Genomic DNA, 14,629 nt, shown 5'->3' with positions numbered 1-14,629 from the left:
ATTGTCCTTAGGCTATTTTAAATAATTGAAATATAAAGATGTATTGGCCTGGGTGTTGTGGCTTACGCCTGTAATCCCAGCACTTTGGGAGGCTAAGGCGGGAGGATCACTTGAGACCAGCCTGTGCAATATAGTGAGACCTCCTTTCTACAAAAGTTAAAAAATTAGCCAGGCATGGTGGCATGCACCTGCAGTCCCAGCTACTCAGGCCGAGGCAGGAGGATCACTTGAGACCAGCCTGGGCAATATAATGAGACCTCCTCTACAAAAAGTTACAAAATTAGCCAGGCATGGTGGCGCATGCCTGTGTTCCCAGCTATGCTGGAGGCTAAGGTGGGAGGATTGCTTGAGCCTGGGAGGCAGAGGTTGCAGTGAGCCAAGATCGCACCACTACACTCCAGTCTGGGTGACAGAGCAGGACCTTGTCTCAAAAAAAAAAAAAAAAAAAAAAAAAAAAAAAGATGTCTTATTGACAGTTATTTGTGGTTTTTATTGTTCCTTTGAGGACTAATACTATTTGATAACTTTTGTCTGTTTTTTTTCCTTAAAGAACATATTTCTACCCTTAACTGCTGCTGTTGACAAGTTTGATAAATTAGGCAGCATTCTGAGCCACGTTATTTTTAGTTTCTTCATTTTTATCTTTCTCTTCTGGTGCTTCTCCTGTGTAGTTTCTTCTTCTTTATCTTTTTTTTTTTTTTTTAAATCAACTTCCTCTCTAAGAATTTAAATCTATACTGTTTCTGGTTACTTCACTATGGATAAATTAGGCAAATGCCACAGGAACACATCTGTTCAGTAACTTTCTATTTCCTTTTGTCAGGATTCTTTGGCCTGAAGTGACCGCATATAAGCACAATTTGTTGGCTTATATAATCAAACCTCCAGAAGGGCAGGGGTAAGGACACTGGCACTGAAGGCTAGAATGCCATTAGGACTCTTCACTCTTGTATCTCAGCTTTTCTTTGCACGTCAGCTGCAGCCTGCTTCATCCAGCAAGAAGAAAAGTGAACCTGGAACGAAGGCAAAGGACACAAGAAACAGTTGAACACTGAATTTCATGAAATATTTTTAAATATTCGGTTTACTACAGTTAGTCAATTAACTAGAAAAAGAATTGTTTTGTTTTCTAAACTTGGTAGTTAATGTGCCTTGTAAAGAAATAAAATTCTAGAACCTTCTATAATTTCTTTATCAGGAATTGCATTCAACTTCTAATAAAACAGGTCCCTGAATTAGTAGCTTAAATAAGAGAGACATTTATTACTCTCTCCTATACATGAAGTATAGAAGAAGGCATCCCAGGACTGGTATGGCAGATCCAAAGTTATTAGAGACCCAAGTTCTTTCTGTCCTTCTGCTCTACCATCCTAGTGCTTGCCATCCATCCTCCTGGTCCATGATGGCAGCTGGAACTTCCTCCTTTTTAAAGAGACTTCCTGGAAGTTTGACACAACACTTTAGCTACATCCTATTTGCTACATAGAGTTGTAAGGGAAGCTGGGAAGGACATTTACATTCTGGTCAGCAGTGCACTCAGCTAGAAATAAGAATTCTGTTTTAAAGTAAGAAAAAGATACTAGACATAAGGTGGGGAACTAGCCTAGCAATCTCTGCTACAGCTTCCCAATCCATGTGTGTGTGGAGGTCAGGGGAGAAGGCAGGCAGCAGAGATAAGCAGAAGAATATAGACAACTTATCAGTACAATAGAAGGCAAGAAGGTGAAGCCAAAGTGAGGGGTTCTAGAGGACAGGAGAAAAAAAAAAAGAGTTGCATTTAGAACAAAATAATATGATAGAAATAAATCTAAATAATTGGTATTCATCATAATGTAAATAGACTAAGCAGACTAGATAGGTGGAAAATCCAGCTGTATGCTGCTTAAGGGAGACACACATAAATAACACCATGCAGAAAGCTCAAAAACAAAGGCGTAGATAAAGATATCAAGCCACCTGTCACCAAAAATGCTTAAAAGCAACATTCATGTGAAAGAACACAGAATTTAAGAAAGCAAGTATTAATACAGGTAAACCAGTGATAACAAAATAAAACTGTCCAAGACAAGCCATGTTGAACTAGGTACCTAACAACGTACCCATGCTTCTTATAAATTCTATAAAGAAAAAAAAAAAAAACCTGAAAAATCTTAAAGGAAAAATTGACAAATTGACAAGTCCACCGTCATAACGGGAGATTTTAAACCAGTGCTATCAGAAAGATAAATGATAGATGAAGCAGACAAAAATGTTAGTAAGAATGCAGAAGCTTTGAAAACCAAATTTAAACTTTATCAAATAGATCAAAGGAACCCCGTACCCAGGGAATAGGAAATATATATTCCTTTAAAGTATACATCGAGGCCAGACATGGCGGCTTACACCTGTAATCCCAGCGCTTTGGGAGGCCAAGGTGGGAGGATCACTTGAGGTCAGTAGTTCAAGACCAGCCTGTCCAACATAGTGAAACCCTGTCTCTACTAAAAATACAAAAATTAGCTGGGCATGGTGGCCTGTTGTCCCAGCTACTCAGGAGGCTGAGATAGGAGAATCACTTGAACCTGGGAGGTGGAGATTGCAGTAAGTGAGATGGTGCCACTACACTCTAGCCTGGGCAACAGAGCAAGACTCCATCTCAAAAAAATAATAAAGTATACATGGAACATTTACAAGAATTACATAATAGATGACAAAGGAAACCATTTTGGGGGTATGTGTGTGTGTGTGTGTGTGTGTGTGTGTGTGTGTGTATGTGTATGTGTGTATGTGTGTTTTCAGATGGAGTCTTGCTTTGTTGCCCAGGCTGGAGTGCCATGGTGCTATCTCAGCTCACTGCAACCTCTCTGCCTCCTGGGTTCAAGCAGTTCTCACACCTCAGCCTCCCGAGTAGCTGGGATTACAGGTGTGTGCCACCACACCTGGCTAATTTTTTTTTTGTATTTTTAGTAGAGATGGGGTTTCACCGTGTTGGCCAGGTTGGTCTTGAACTCCTGATCTCAGGTCATCCACCCACCTCAGCCTCCCAAAGTGCTGGGATTTCAGGTGTGAGCCACCACACTCAGCCATCTCAACCACTTTGAAGAAGCGCATATACGGATATATTTTTCATCTTAAAAACATGTAAAATAAAAACCAGCATTAAAAAAAAATTTAATGTTTGGGAACTTTGAAAAGTACTCTCCTAAACAGGTCATAGGTTGAAGAGGAAATCACAATGGAAATTACAAAATGTTAGGAAGTACATGACAAAAAATTTGTCAAAATTTGTAGAATACTGCTAAAGTGATCCATTTGTTATGCCTTTGTAAAATAACAAGAAAGACTGAAAAGTTAATGGCTAAGTGCAACTCAAGAAGCCAGAAAAGGAACTCCAAAGAAAACCTAAAGAAATAAGAAAATATTTTTTTAAATAGTAAAACTTTAAAATAATGGGAAAAAAAGTAATTAATAAGACCTCTAATAAAGCTGATAAATTAAAAAATTATGAACAAAAAAGGGCTATTACTATGCAGACATTATAGAGATTTTTTAAGACATAAGAATATTATAGATAACTATATGCCATTGATTTGGAAATGTAGATGGTTTTCTAGAAAAAAAGTTATCAAAATTAATTCAAGAAGAAAGGGACAACCTGAATATATCAGTAACCTTAAAGAATCCGAATAACTGATGATAAATCCACCTTTTCCCAACTTTGCCAAGGACATCAGATCTAGATGGTTTAGAAATCAGTTTTATAAAACCTTTGAGGAACCATTCAGGCATGAATGGTTGGAAACTGTTTTGGAGGATGGGAAGAAGAGAGGCAACTACTCAACTCATTTAATGAGATTAATGTTACCTTAATATAAGCTTAATATGAGAAAATAAAATTAGAGATCAATTCAACTTAGAAATATAGATGTAAAGACCTCAAAAATATATGAATAATGCATTTTCTGGCAACATGGTGAATGAGGTGCCCACTAAAGCCAACTGAAAACGACTGAAATATTAGATAAAATATAAAAATCAACATCTTGAATGCAGCCATGAACTAACAAAAAGTAAGGCATATGCAAGCCAGGAGCTGAGTGAATGTAGAAGTTAACTGAGTGAAGGGAAAAACCCCTAAAGCTGCCCCTCACCCTGTGGGGATTTGTTGAAGTGGGTAACTTTGAATATAGTTATTCAAGGCTGGGTCCTTGAAGTGAAGCCCAGGGCCTCCCCAAAGTAGGGTGTCTAATAAGGAATTCTGTGCACACACACACACAATGGTGAGTCTTTAAAGGGCTACATGTAGAGTGTACTACAAGTAATTCCCCGTTATCAGTAAGGAAAACTGCGTGTCTTGGTCCTTGGCATTGAGCCACGGGTGGAGGGGGTGTGAATCTCTCTTGGGAATTTATAATCATAAGTGAGCTTTTAGGAGGTTTGCAACCCAAACTCATACTACCTGGGTAGCTTGAAAAAGCCTCACACTATTTGATTAAAGGTAGTCCAGGTCTTATAATTGCCCCAGGCATCTGAAAAAAGCAAGCAAAACTGTTTTCCTTAAGGAAACTATCTTCATACTGTCACAGGATCCTTGGGGTGTCGCTTTTCTGGCCAGAAACCTTTGTGGCTGGTGGTGCCTTTGCCTGAGTTTTGCTCAAGCCTGCCGGGCTTGTTCCACCTGCTCAGCCTGGCAGGCTGCACTCAGCTTGCCCTACCAAACTGGATTCCACACCTGCCAAAGATGAACCAGGCACAGAATGGCAAGGGGTGTGTGTGTGAGTGAGTGAGCATAAGGTCCAGCTACTGCACACAGCCAAGCACACCGGCTCCAGCAGGGCAGGCAGCTCCAGGCACTGCGACTGGACCAGGCATAGGAAGGGCCACAGCTCTTCTCTCTTCACTCCTCGTCGCCCACAACGTGGCAAGCAAGGAGCGTGTTTTAGCCCTGTTTGTATTACAGCTCTTTTAGCCCTGCCATTCAGTGGATTCCAAGTTCTTGTCCTGTGTCCAGGAAGAATGAGGTATGCATACAAATAGAGGGTGAGCAAGGCAAAGAGGTGCTTTATTGGGTGACAGAACAGCTCAGAGGAGACTTTCAGTGGGTAGCTCCTCTCTGCAGTCAGGTCCTCCCATCGTCTACTCATCTCTCAGCACGCAACCCCAGCCGCGCCTCCCCAGCTGCAGCCAGCATCATGGCAGCAGCGGCTCCAGATGGGCCACCAATACCAGACCTTAAAGAATTTCCACAAAGTTCTAAGGAAAATTAGCTCACAGTAAAAAATCACTACAAGATACTATAGGTAAAAGGCAAACTAAACAACAAACAGCGGGTTCAGACTCATGAAAACTTCTGATACAGAAATGATCCGAAAGAGAATGTAAGAATGTTTAATATATATCAAGAAATGAAAGACCTGAAAATGAGAGAGAGCAAGCAACTAGACAATTGATAGAAATAAAAACTAAGTAATTAAAATTTAAAAATCAATGGATAGGTTTAACATGTTTACATAAAGCTGAAGAGAAAGTAGTGAAATGAAAATAAGAACTGAAGGAGTTATCCAGAATTCCACTTAGACCAAGAAATGAAACGTATAAAAGAAACATTAAGAGTCACGGGGGCAGGGCACAGTGGCTCACGCCTGTAATCCCAGCACTTTGGGAAGCTGAGGCGGGCAGATCACAAGGTAAGAAGATCAAGACCATCCTGGCTAAAATGGTGAAACCCTGTCTCTACTAAGAATACAAAAAAATTAGCCGGGCATGGTGGCATGTGCATGTAATCCCAGCTACTCAGGAGGCTGAGGCAGGAGAATCACTTGAATCCGGGAGGCAGAGGTTGCAGTGAGCCAAAATTGTGCCACTGCACTCCAGCCTGGGTGACAGAGTGAGACTTCATCTCTTTAAAAAAAAAAAAAAAAAGAATAAAAAAAAAGACACATGGGAGAGAAAATAAAGTGGTCAAACATGTATCTTATCAGAGTTATAGAAGAGAAAATGGATAGAACAATATTTGAAGAAATATTCCTGAGAATTTTAAGAATATTGAAGGACGTCACTTAACAGAATCAGGAAGCCCAGTGAATCTGAAGTTGAAAAAATTAAAAGAAATCTGCATGTAGACACCTAGTAAAATCCTAGAAGATTAAAGACAAAGAAAATATCTTAAAAGCAGCCAAAGAAAAGACAGATTAGATTCAAAAGTATGACAATTAGTCTGAGAGAAAATAACTGTAAACCAAAATTCTATACCCAGGGAGTATGTTTTTCCAGAACAAAGGCACAATAAAGAATCTTTCTGAAAAACAAAAACCAAAAACAGAGTTTATCAGCCTCACTTAAGGAGATTCTAAAAGATATTCATCAGACAATAGGAAGAGTATACTAAATGAAACTCTGAAATGCAAAAAGAAAAGAGCAAAGGATTGGTAAATACATAGATGCATTTAAATAAACTCTGTAAAATAATATTTCGTGGAATGGAAAATACAGATTAGAATTAACACAATAACAGTTGCATATCAATTAGAAGAGTAGCTAATTGTAATTCAAGTGTTTAAGGTCCTTAGTTCAGAAAAAAGGAATAAAAATATTGTTGAACGTTCAACTCTGATGAGTTAAAAATACATGTGAAAATTTTCTAGCATAATCATTGAAAATAGTAGAAAATAGAGGTTATAAATTCCAAACTAGTAGAGAAGGAAAAAAAAAAACCACAGAATAAAAACAAAGAATCCCCCCCCCGCCACCCCCTAAAAAAAAAACATAAAAAAGAAGAAACAAAAGAACATAGGAAAGCTGGATATTTATTTGGTAGAAACAAATTAAATATATTCATAATTACATTGAATGTAAATGGATAAAAGCCTATTCAGATTAAAGAAAAAGAATTCAGATATATGCTATTTATTAGTGACACCCATAAGGAAATAGAACAACTGAAAGTTTATATCAGTTCCACAGTCTGGGATCACCTTTATCCCAGTTTAGGACCTGTAGTAGCTCAGTGTTGGGCTGTTGTCCATTTACCTTTATCTCCCAGGTTTAGCTATTCAAGATTGCAGACCAAACTACATTCCCTCATCCAAGACTCCAGGTTCTAACTTTGGTACTGAAGTCCCATGAGAGCCAGAAGCTATGCTCAGCCTTATGACTGCCTTTTCCATGTCAACAGTAGCTACTAAAACAAAACACAACCGTGAGATGTAGGCTCACTCATCTTGATTTTAGTTTTCTAATTTTGGCCAGGTCTTTCCTCCCTATCTTATTAGCTCTGTGATACACTTACCAAAACCTTTTCCCCATATTTTGTCTAGCACCTTTTTTAAGTAACTTCATCAGGAAGATTGATAAGTATTATCTAATCCTCCATTACCAGGAGTAGAAGTCCCTGGCTCCTCACTTTTACAGAATCCATAGTGTCTTCAGTTCACGACTTGTGTCCCCACCCAGATTATAAATCTTTTGAATCTAGAGAATGGGTTCTGTTAATTTTATGTGTTAATACCTAATAAGGTACTATAAACAGATTGTCAGTAAATTATTAAATTTGCTATGACTATTGGCAGTGTTCAAAGCAGGTTAAATAGATGTATATTTAGATAGTATATTCCAGCTAATCTATATACTGATTGGTGTACTTTCACAAATGGTATTTTTTTCCCATAAAGTATATAGGGAGAGACAGGTGAAAAAGTTCAAGTGAATAAGATCACTATTAACTTTTGCAATTTAACCTTTATAAGACACTCTGAATTTGCCAAATTTAGGATTTCTTAGGCTGAGTCAGTCTGGATATTTATAAATGAGAGAGGAGGCAGCATTTATAAATTGAGACAGAATGCTGATTAAATATAGAGAAAGTATTCCCACTAGATTCCTTATCCAAAGACTTTCATATTACTAAACAGGATGAAAGGGCTTCCCCCCATTTCTTAGTTGGTTGTTAGTGTCTCATCCAATGTTGCCACTTCCTATGCATAGTCACTCAGTACTGGTAATATTCCATTCAACTGTTTTCTGATTAGTAAAGTTAGTTATATTAATACTTCTCATATGATGCCTTATGTTAAGATTGCCTTGCCCGCATGATTTTATACATTATTCAGTCCAAAATATTTTCCAAATCACATTGTAATTTCCTTTTTGACCTAAGGGTTAGTTGTTTAGAAGTATTTTTCTTAATTTTCAAACACACAGGATTTTCTCATTATCTTTTTGCTCTTGATTTCTAGCTTAGTCTTATTTCATCAGAAGACATACTCTGTGTGATTTCAATGTTTAGAAATTTGCTAAATTTGCTTTATGTATATGTATTGTGTGATTTCAATTTTTAGAAATTTGCTAAATTTGCTTTATGTATATGTTTTGTTTGTCTTTAAAAAATTTGCGGCCGGGCGCAGTGGCTCACGCCTGTAATCCCAATATTTTGGGAGGCCGAGGCAGGTGGATCATGAGGTCAGGAGTTCAAGACCAGCCTGGCCAACATAGTGAAACCCTGTCTGTACTAAATATACAAAAAATTAGCTGGGCATGGTGGTGTGCACCTGTAATCCCAGCTATTCAGGAGGCTGAGGCAGGAAAATCATGTGAACCTGGGAGGCGGAGGTTGCAGTGAGCCAAAATCATGCCATTGCACTCCAGCCTGGGTAACAGTGCAAGACTCTGTCTCAAAAAAAAAAAAGTTGCATTCAATATTCTACACAAGTCCATTAGGTCAAGTTTGCTAATAATATTGTTCAACTTTTCTATTTTCTTCCTGACTTCTTTGTTTTGTCAACATTGGAGGATGTTTTAAACTCTACCTTGATTCTGAATTTATCTACTTGTCCTCATTGTACCTTTGATTTTTTGTGTAAATATTTAGAGAATTTGTTAGGCTCATTCAAGTTAGAACTGTTATATCTTCCTGGTGTTTGAGTCATTTATCATTATGAAACATCTCTATTTCCATATTGCTTTTTGCCTTGAAATCTGCTTTGCATGAATAATATAGCTATGCCAGCTTTTCTTTTGGCTAGAGTTTGCATGGTATATCTTTTTCATCCTTTTACTTTCAATCTTTCTATATCCTTATGTTTCAAGTATGTCTCTCATAAGTAGCATATACTTAACTTTGATTTTTTTAATCCAGTCTGACAATTTTTATCTTTTGAATAAATCATTTAGTTCATTTACTTTTAATATAGTGTGTGTTGCATTTAAATCAGCCATCTTGTTAATGCTTCTATTTGACTCTTCTGTATTTCTTTTCTTTTTTTTTATTTCTTTTACATTGGTTCTTGTGGGAAAAAGGTAAACAAAACTTTATTCCTTCTCCTTGACAGCTTAACCTCAGTTAAATTTCTAGCTCTGTTCCTCTGGCAACCTAGTAAGACATGTATCACTTAACAACATCACTTATGGTGAAAATTATCCCTATCAGTAAATTGCATCTGTCTTGGGAGAATGATGTCTGGTGGGGATGATATAGTTTGGGTTTGCCTGAGCTCAGTGACTCTTGTATTAGGCCTGTCCTTCGCTGGACCCTGGAAGCTATGTCTTCTGAGCTGTTCTAAGAGATATTTGGTCCTGTAGGGCATGAGGCTTTTAAGCCAAGGTCACCTCCCACACTTGCCCAGTGTGAATTTCATCTCCTTACACCTAAGCGACATGTCACTTGATTGCTGTGTGGACTGCCCCAAGGACACTGACGCTACCTGCTAGCAAACCATGTTCTTGGCCTTTTGAAGAGATTGGTGCCAAATGAGCCCTATGAGTGTTTTGAGTTAAAATGTTTAGTTAGACCTAAGAACGTACTCTTTCCCCTCCCCTGGTGTTACAATTATTTTTTATCATTTCATTTATTCTCTGTATTATTTTGGAGGATTTATGTCTTAAATGCTGTTACAGTGGTTACTTGGCTTATTGCAATATCATTCTTGAATTTAAAAATCTAGTATTATTTGGTACTTTTACCTCCTTCCTAGAAAATGCAAGGCCAATTTAATTCCATTTACCTTCCTCCTAACTTGTATGCTATTTCGATCATGTATTTTAATTATATACCAAAATAACATGCATATACATTTTTAAAGCCAGTAAGACATTATTATATCTATTTAGATATAATAAATATATTTATATTAGATATAGATAGTATATCTGTATTATCTATATATTATCTATATCTAATTTTATTATCTATATCTATGTTTAATATCTATATCTATTATAGATATTAGATGATATAGATCTATCTAAATAGATTTATATTTAGATATAAATAGATATATCCATTTAGATTATAATTTACATCTTTGTATCTGTTTATTCAGTCGTTTATCTATTTTTCTCTTCGTATTTTTTTAAATATCTTTTGGTTTTATTTTGCCAAGTTACTCATGAAAAGCATGACTCTCTTTCTTTTTCTTTTTCTTTCTTTCTTTCTTTTTTTTTTTTTGAGATGGGGTCTCACTCTGTCACCCAGACTTGAGTGCATTGGCATGATCTCAGCTCACTGCAACCTCCACCTCCAGGGTTCAAGCAATTCTCGTGCCTCAGCCTTCCAAGTAGCGGGATTACAGATGCACACCACCACACCTGGTTAATTTTTGTATTTTTTGGTAGAAATGGGGTTTTACCATGTTGGCCAGGCTGGTCTCAAACCCCTGACCTCAACTTATCTACCCACCTTGGCCTCCCAGAGTGCTGGGATTATAGGCGTGAGCCACTGCACCCAGCCCCTATATTGTTGACCTTCCATCTGGGATCATTTTCTTCTGCCTTAACTTCACTCTATTATGTTTGAAATCTGAGGGTGACAAATGTAGTTTTTGTTTACCAAAAAATATTTCTGTATGGTTTTCATTCTTGAAGAATATTTTTCCTCAGTGTAAAATTCTCCATTAACAGTGTCTTTTGGCACTTCAAAGATAATGTTCCTTTGTCTTCTGGATTTCATAGTTTCTTATGAGAAGTTAGCTCTCAGTCTTTTTGTTGCTCCTTAAGGTAATCTTTTTTTTTCCTCTGGCTGCTTTGATTTTCAGAAGTTTCACTATGATGTGCTTAGGTGTAGATTTTTTTTAAAATATGCTGTAGTTTGTAGAATCTCTTCAATTTGTAGCTCAACTTTTTAAATCAGTTTTAGCAAGTTCTTTTCAAATATTTCTTCTGTCCCTTCTGTCTCTTCTCCTTTAGAACTCCATTTCACTGTATCTTCTATACCTCTTAGCCTCCCATCTTTGTTTTCCATCTTTTTGTCTATCCATGCTTCATTCCAGAAAATTTCTTCTCACTTAACTTCTGATACATTCCTTTTTTTTCCCTTTACCTATTTCTTTTTTTTTTTTCCTTCAAGATGGAGTCTCACTCTGTTGCCCCGGCTGGAGTGCAGTGGCATGATCTCAGCTCACTGCAACCTCTGACTCCCAGGTTCAAGACATTCTCCTACCTCAACATCCTGAGTAAACTGGAATTACAGGAGCACGCCACCATGCCCAGCTAATGTTTTGTATTTTTAGTAGAGATAGGGTTTCACCATGTTGACCAGGCTGGTCTCAAACTCCTAACCTCAAGTAATCCACCTGCCTTGGCCTCCTAAAAGACTGGGATTACAGGCATGAGCCACCACGCCTGGCCTTCTTCACCTACTTCTAATCTACCCTTCTACTGATCCACTGAGTTCTTAATTTCCTTTATTATATTTTTCAGTTCTAGGTTTCCATTTGGCTTGGTTCTTTTTCATAGTTTCTGGTTCTATACAAAATTCTCATTATTGTCTTTTGTCACCTTGAACATGGTAAGCATAGTTATTTTAATATCTCTGTTTGATAACTTCAGTGTCTGGATACCTGCAGGTCTGTTTATTTTTTATTTTGTTTTGCTGTTTCTAATTCCAATTTACTTGGCTACTTATATGTCTGTTTACTTTTTATTTTGTTCCAAATATTATATTTGCAAAATAATCTGTAGAAATAATTGGAGGCCCAAGTTTATGTGATTTTTTTCTTCAGGGAAGAGTTAATTTTGCTTCTTTTAGTTACCTAAGAACAATACTATTCCAAATCAGCTATTCCAATTTCAAGGACTCAGGTGATTCAAAGCTGAATTATGGTCCCTGTAAAGGACTGCCTCCTTCTAATTCATCCTTATTCCTGTTGGTGGGATCCTAACCCAAAGTAAGAGGGGTTTACCTATGTCCCCTCCTTTTCAGGCCTTATTCGCTAATCTTTGTCCCACTAGGCCCATGAAGTTGCTGATGATCCCGTCACTACTCAGATCCCATCTACCTTCTCTTGAAGTGGCAAATTTCCCCAGGAAAAAAAGGCAGCCTCAAAATCTGGGTTCTCCTCCACGGTTTTCTTCCTCTCCTGGATTCTGACCCAGTAAATTCTCCGCTGTCTTGTTAGATCTCCCATGTCGTCAAGCAAACGTTCTGTTTATTTTGTTTAGCTATTCTAGTTAACCCTCAGCATGGGTGTCAGTTTAAATTACCTAGTCTGTCATTACTCAAAGAAAGCCCTAGTATCTTCATTTCATAAATTAGCTAATTAGTTCCAGAGAGAATTTACAGCCAAGACTCAAGTGTTCTGATTTTGTACAATGCTTATTCTGTTACACTAGTACCAAACATACAGATAAATCTGGAAGTATTTTGGCATTTACTGTGCTCAGTGCCACTTTTCTTTGTTAATTCACCAAGAAGTAAAGACACTCTACTCCAGCAAACTAATAGAAAATCCTTAAGTAAACAGTGCCTCCTCCCGACTTCCCCATCCTATTAAGTTTTTTAAAACACTTAACTATGAGCCATTTTTTAAAGTGAGCTACAGTTGTTCCCCCAATATAGATGTTCCACTTGAAAATCAGTACAGATTTAATGAACGTTTGATCACCCATCATTATTTTTTAAAGTAGGATTCTGCTTGTGCTTTATAATAAAATATTGATCCTCAGCTTAAATATACCAAAATTTAATATCTATGAATGGGTTGGTATTCCAAAATAGGGAAGAAGTGTAAGTTATCTATTAATCCATAACAAATCACTCTAAAATATAGTGCTTAAAATAATGGTTCTTCGTCATGATTCAGGGGTTGACTGGGCAGTTCTGCTGGGCTCACCAAGCAGTTGCAGTCAGCTGGGGCTAGATAGGCTAAGATGAGCTCACTCAAATCATGTGCCTGGATGCCTGGGCATCTTATGTCATGTAGTCTTTATTCCTGGGTTTCTTCATGTGGTAGAAGTGGTCCAAGAGGGCAGAACCTCTCAAGGATGGGTTTCTAGAAGTAACCCAGTGTTGCTTCTGCTGCATTCTACTGGTTAAAGCATGTCACAGGCCAAGCCAGATTCGAGAAGTGGTGTAGAGACTCCACCTCTTACTGGGAGGTGGTGCAAGATATTGAGGTCATGTTTTTTGTTCTGCTACAGATGACAAGATGAAAAAGGGCAGGTGTACTAGACAGAATAATGGCCTCTGCATTGCAACAGCAACTCTGACATCAGCTAAGTGTGCTACAATTGAATTCAATTCTGACACTAACTACCCAGAGTTAGCATTAATCTGAAAAATTAAAGGACAGGGTCCCCAACAAGAATCTCCTTTACTTCAGACACCAGCTGCAAGTGAGGTCCACAGAACACCTGCCCTTATATATGACTTGGGTACAAATTTGAGGATTCCCTTGACCCCCCTCTTCAGGTTTGATAATTCACTAGAATGATTCACAGAACTTGGGTCCAAGCACAGGAGCTCTGTCCCTCTGGAATCAGGATGCTCCCCTCTCTGAGTACATCCATGTGTTCACCAACCAAGAAGCTCTTCTGAGACTCAGCGTCCTGAGGTTTTGTTATTTTTTATCAGTGTTTCATCACAAAGGCATGATTGACTACATCTTTGATCACGTGATTAAGCTTAATCTTTAGTCCCCCTAACCTGCCCAGAAGTCAGGCAACTGTAAGTTCCAGCACATGAAGGAGTTTTCTGGTGACCAGCTCCCATCCTGAAGCTATCTAGAGGCCCAGCTATGAGTCACCTCATTAGCATAACTACGACACTCCTCTCACTGAATAAATTTCACAAGTTTTTGAAGCTGTATGCCAGAAACCAGGAACAAAGGCTAGATAGATATTTTTTATTGTTATTATTACTATACCATAGTCATCCCAGATGTCCACATCCTAATCCCCAGAACCTACGAACATGATACATGCTGTAGCAAGGTGGAATTAAGGTTGCAGATGGAGATAAGGCTGCTAATAAATGGGCCTGAAGATAACAGCTTATCCTCCATTACCCAAGTGGCCCCAGTGCTATTATGAGTCCTTCAGTGAGAAGGAGGGAAGCAGAAAAGTCAGAACAAGGAGGTGACATCTATAAAAGACTCAACTGGCCATTGCTGACTTTGAAGATTGAAGGGGGCTACCAGCCAAGGAATGTGGGCAGCCTCCAGAAGCTGGAAAATAGAAGAAAATGGATTTTCTTCTGGATCTCCCAAAAACACCAACCCTGCTGACACATTGACTTTTGGCTCAGTTAAACCTATTTCAGACTTCTGACTTCCAGAAATGTGAGATAATAAAACTGTGTTGTTTTAATCCACTATATTTATGATAATCTGCTACAGCAGCAATAGGAAACTAAAGCAGCAGGGCCTAGAAAAAGGCAAAA

The 14,629-nt window shown here is 38.0% G+C and overlaps 1 protein-coding gene across 2 annotated transcripts in view; it reads left to right on the top strand.

The window, feature by feature from the left end:
* Positions 1-14,629, top strand: part of MYO1D (myosin ID) — a 376,912-nt gene that overhangs the window by 136,524 nt on the left and 225,759 nt on the right. The gene's annotated exons all lie outside the window — the stretch shown is intronic.

The sequence above is a fragment of the Chlorocebus sabaeus genome, chromosome 16 (assembly GCF_047675955.1).
Source record: "Chlorocebus sabaeus isolate Y175 chromosome 16, mChlSab1.0.hap1, whole genome shotgun sequence".
Lineage (NCBI taxonomy): Eukaryota > Metazoa > Chordata > Mammalia > Primates > Cercopithecidae > Chlorocebus > Chlorocebus sabaeus.
Note: the sequence above shows the minus strand (reverse complement) of the source record. Positions and strands in the feature narration are given on the sequence as shown.